This window comes from Cenococcum geophilum (genome assembly GCF_001692895.1).
Source record: "Cenococcum geophilum 1.58 unplaced genomic scaffold K441scaffold_12, whole genome shotgun sequence".
Classification (NCBI taxonomy): Eukaryota; Fungi; Ascomycota; class Dothideomycetes; order Gloniales; family Gloniaceae; genus Cenococcum; species Cenococcum geophilum.
In genome coordinates this window covers 1,034,465-1,040,044 of record NW_027137570.1, presented here as the reverse complement: position 1 = coordinate 1,040,044, position 5,580 = coordinate 1,034,465, and positions in this window count along the sequence as shown.

Here is a 5,580-nt window from a genome sequence, read left to right as displayed (position 1 = left end):
GTAAGGGAGAGAAGTTTAGAATAGCTTTAAATTCGAGCTTCCAGGTCGAAGTGGGCTGTGGCTTAAGCCCTAGCTATGTACTATACCCCTTCCTGCTAGCTCTATATACTAATTTAGCTACAGATGTAGCGAAATTAGGTATGTGTTGCGCGTATACCTTAGGGGGGGGGAACACTGGAGGTTGGATACCCTATACTTCTGCCGTAGATTAACCTACTATATAGCCGCTTCCTTACTAACCTTCTAGGCCTATATAACCTGTTTAATTTCCTTAATAACCTTAAGCTGTAGTGTTAGAATTAAGTGAGAGGTGCTGACTAAGCTCTAGATATATTGCGAGGACGAAGTCCGCATGTAATCTATATAGACATTAACTGCATCTACTGCATTACGAATTAATTAATATTTATTATCTGCGTTATCTCTATCATTAATTAGATCTTTAAGATAGCTCCGCTATAACCCTATAACCTTGTAATTTTAATAGGTTATAAGCCCGGGTAGTAACACCTCTCCTAATTTAAAAATTGACCCCTAAAATGACCTCCTCTACCTTAACCTTAACGACACCTTCGTACAATCACAAGGCTGGTAAAATCGTCATTTTTAATGGAGACAACTTTGCAGACTAGGAGCGCACCTGCAAGGCAGCCCTAATTATGGTAGAAGGATAGGACTTTATTACTAGTATAGAAGACCTAGCTTAAGTTAATTTAGCTAATAGGAGAAGAAGATAAGGGAAAGTAAACAAGATCATCTATAATTCGATAGGAGACGACCGTTAGGAAGAGATGCGTGCGATAATAAAGGTATACGATATTTAGGGAATGTGGGAAGGAATAAATAAGTTTAATAAGGCTAATAATAAGGTCTATATCTCTAGACTTCACAGGGAGTTCTATAGCACTATATTTAACCCTATAAAAATACAAATTATTAAGTTCCTTTATATACTAAATTGATTTAAGATTAATTTAGCTTTAATATTTCGAGCACTTACTAATGACGATATTAAAGAGTAACTCCTCCTGGCCCTACTAAGCGATATTACGTAGTAGAATGCGAAGACTTGGTGTCTATGAGATAAATAAGACCTTAAAAGCTATATTACCCTTCTTTAAGAGTAAGAGACTACTCTCCCTATATAGACTGCTATACTTATATACAAGAGGAAAGACAAACCTAGGGGGAGAAGGGGAAACTAAGGTTAAGGTCGAATAAGGGGCAGAGGTTATACTAGTAGATTTAATTATTCCTTATTACGTTATAGATTGTCGTCTTAAGTAACTAAAGAGCTAAGATGACTAGAAAGAGACGAGGGCAGAGTATACTATTAGAAAGGTTACTACTAGAAAGACTATCCCCTATTTGGGTAATTCCGATTTAATAACGCCAGGAAGACAGATTAAGGTGCTCCTAAGGTAGAGGAAGCAGGGAATGTAGCTATAGCTAAGGAAGAATTCGATAGTAATTTAATTTACCTTAACCCTAACCCTAAATGTGCTATGCTTACAACAATATTACTAGCTTGGGCTCTTAACTTAGGAGTAACTAAGCACTTTACTAGTAACTAATTAGACCTAGTATATTTAAAGAGATGGAATATACCTTATTAGGTCCGTACTGCGAATATAATTATTGTCCCTGCTATAGGCTATAGCTAAGTTTAAATCGGTAGCCTAAGGCTAAAAGACGTTTGGCTTGTACCTTCGTTTAAGATAATTAAGCTAATCTTAGTAAGGACTCTTACTTAGGAAGGCTACTCAATTACCTTTAATATAGACGATTAAGCTACCAGCTAGTATAAATTAGGGGCGACATTTAAGGCCACTATAAAGAATAACCTCTACGTACTATAAGAGCCTTAGGGAGTATTTAATACGATAGTGGAAGCACATGATTTATAATTAAACGTTAATGAAATAGATGCTAAACTATGGCATCGCCGAACTGGATATACAAACTATAGTAATCTGCTTAAGGTATAGCACTCCTTACTAGGTATGCAGCTTAGGAAGAGAGTAGTACTAGTTAGTAAGAGCATGTATAAAGCCTGTCTAGCTAGGAAGATATAAGAAATACTAAGTAAGAAGACAACTAAGCGCGAGAAGACATCTAGTTAAGGGCTATATCTTAATACTATGGGACGAATCGGTATATTAATTAGAGGCTATAACTACTACCTCCTAGCCCTAGACGACGCCATACACTATACCTAGGTTGTTTCTCTTAAGACCCTCTAAACTAAAGAAGTACTACTATATATTAAAGAGATTATTATAAGGGTAGAGAGGTTTATAGGGACTAAAGCTGCATAGATTTAAGTAGATAATGGGAAGGGGGAGTTTAGCCGCAGATTCTAAGACGAATTGATACCCTAGGGTATTGATTTTAAGCCTTGCCCGCTATATAAGCACTTATATAATAGCGCGATTAAGCGCGTAATTTATACAGTTAACTATAAGATAAGGTTACTTCTATTTTAAGGAAATATACTAGTTAAACTCTAGTGCTATATAGTCGAACATACTATCTGGATTAAGAATTAAGTGTGGGCCGCTTAAGCTAAGTGGGAAGCCTAGGTTAAGACTAAGTGGGCTGCTTAAATTAAGTGGGAAGCCTAGGTTAAGATTAAGTGGGACGCTTAAATCTATAAGGTAATGCTAAGGGTAGGACGCCCGTATAAAGCACATTAATACGTATTTCTTATGCGCAGAGAATAAGGTCTAGAAGGTTACTAAATATAAGGGTTTTTAACGATACGGTAGTTTAGTTAGTAATAGCTATAAAAGCTATCTACCTAAAAGCTAAGAACACTACCTCCTTAGGAGCACCTATAGCACCATTTAATACTATTGAGCTAGATTAGGCCTTAAGGGAGGATGCTCCTAGCTGGATAAAAGCTATCTTTAAAGAATTTCTCTCTCTTAAAAGAATGCACACCTATACTATTATAAGGGGGATAGTACTAAAAGGAAGGTTGTTACTCCTAAGTAAGCTAGTTCTAAAGCATAAGTATAACGCTAAGGGAGAAGTAATTCGCATGAAGGTAAGACTGTGCATTTAGGGAGATAAGTAGACCCCCGATATTGACTATTTCGAGATATTTATATTAGTCGTACAATACGATACCTTTAGGTTCTTAATGGTAAAGGTAGTAGTAGAAGACCTTAAGCTTAACTATATTAATATTAAAACTGTATTCTTAAACCTGCCGTTATAAGAATAGATTTATATATAGATTCCTAACCTATTAAGAGACTTTAAACCTGACCTTAAGGGGGTAAAAGACGCCTACTTAAAGCTAAATAAGTTACTTTACGGCCTAAAGTAGGCACTAAGAGAATGGTTTTAGATGGTTAAGAAGTTCTTTAATAGTATAGGTTTAAAATCGGCTAAAGCTAACCCTAATCTCTTTATAGGAAATAAAGTATATATCTTGTTATTTGTTAATAATATACTGATTATAGGAAAGCGCCGAGACCTTAATATTACGAAGATAAAAATTTTAAAAGAATGGAGATATAAAGACCTAGGCCCTATAGAGGTATTTATAGGCTTCTAAATTAATTAAGATTGTATAAATCGAACCCTTAAGCTATATTAGATAATGTATACTAAGAAGCTACTTAAACGGCTGAAAATAGATAATTGTAACCCGTTTAAGCTACTAATACTAGCTGGCGCTGTTCTGAAACCTAATATTAAAAGTCCCCCTAAGTACAACGATGCGACAGTATACTAATAGATTATTAGCTCTATAATCTACCTCTTAAATTACACACGTCCTAATACTAGCTACGCTGTTAGTTAGTTGGCTAGATTTATAGTAGCACTAGGAGAATCGCACTACCGCCTAAGTAAGCAGCTGCTATAATATCTAAACGGCACTCTTGAAACCGGAATTACCTACTTAAATTAAGCAGTTTACCTTCCTCTATATAAGCTTACGTTAACTAACCTACCTACTACCTATAGTATCTTTACTGATACTACGTGGGGAATAGAATACAATTAGATATTATTTTAAGGTATAGTAGTTATACGCTATAGGGGAGCTGTAATCTGGATAGCTTAAAGGTAGAAGTTAACGGTATTAAGCTTAATAGAAGTAGAGATTATAGCGGCATTAGAAGGAGTAAGGTTAGTAGTATAGCTTAAAAAGCTGATAAGAGATCTAGGAGAGAGGGACAACGATAACCCTTTTATCCCTACGCTTTATTGCGATAATAAGAGTACGGTTAATCTATTATACGACATAAAGTACTACTAGAAAGCTAAGTATATTAAGACTTAATACCTCTTTATACGAAACGACATAGTTTAGTAAAGTTGACTTAAAGTGGTATATATACTAGGTAAAGATTAACCTAGAGATATGCTTATAAAATAGCTACCAATTAACTAATTTACAAAGCACTATATAATACTAGGAATTAGTAACTAATAGAGATAGTAGCGGATAGAGACGGAGCAAGTTACAGAGGTTTTCGCCTACTAGGTTTTCCCTCCGTACGTAGGCTGAATGGCACTTATAAGGTATTTGGGAATAGCTTTATAATTGCCTATTTGGGATAGGCGAGTAGAGCGTTATTAGTATAGGGGAGTGTTAGAATTAAGCGAGAGGTGCTAACTAAGCTCTGGATATATTATAAGGACAAAGTCCATATATAATCTATATAGACATTAACCGCATCTACTGTATCACGAATTAATTAATATTTATTATCTGCGTTATCTCTATCATTAATTAGATCCTTAAGATAGCTTTACTATAACCCTATAACCTTGTAATTCTAATATATAGGGAGTACTATTAGACCTCCTTTTGCTAACTAGCCCGCTATTTACTACCCTATTTTAAATCTAGCGCTATTATAAAGGGGTTACCTTCTAGCCCTTTGGTTTACTTACGCTAAAGGGCCTATATAGAGTTTACTACGCGGCTTATATAGTATATAGGTGGAGACTTAAACCTTAGCTCTAGCTAGGACTACAGCTCTAGCTATAGCTGTAGCTATAGCGGCGGTAGCGGTAAAGCTATACGGGAAGGAGAGTCTATAGTGCTTACCTAGGTGGACGTATATCTGCTAGATCCCGTAATAGATAGAGCTAAAGGGGCCGCTTCTATAGGCGGATGTAGGGGGTTAGTAGACCGGCCCTAAGGCTATATAGCTACTGCCGCTGCTACTACCGCTACTATAGCTAAAGAGGCTTCTAGTTAAAATATAAGGCTACTAGATATTAGTAATTAAAGCTATAAAGACTAAGCCTGCTAGGACTTATCTAAATAGTCTAATAAGCCCTTAACCTTACTAGTTATCTGCTTATTTTTAGCGTATAAAGCCTTTAATTAGTTAGCAAGGAGTAGTATAGCCTAGTAGAGAATTAATAGCTAGTTTAGGCTCCCCTTTTCTTCCTATAGGTAGGGCTTTAGTTTCCGCGTAAAGGCCTTATATACCTTATACTAAAAAATAGGGTAGCTCTATACTAGATGGCTTAGGAATATCTTATAGAGGGCTATTAAGTCCTATAGAATAACCTTATAGAGGTAAAAGAGAAGGTTCGTAACCTCTATAG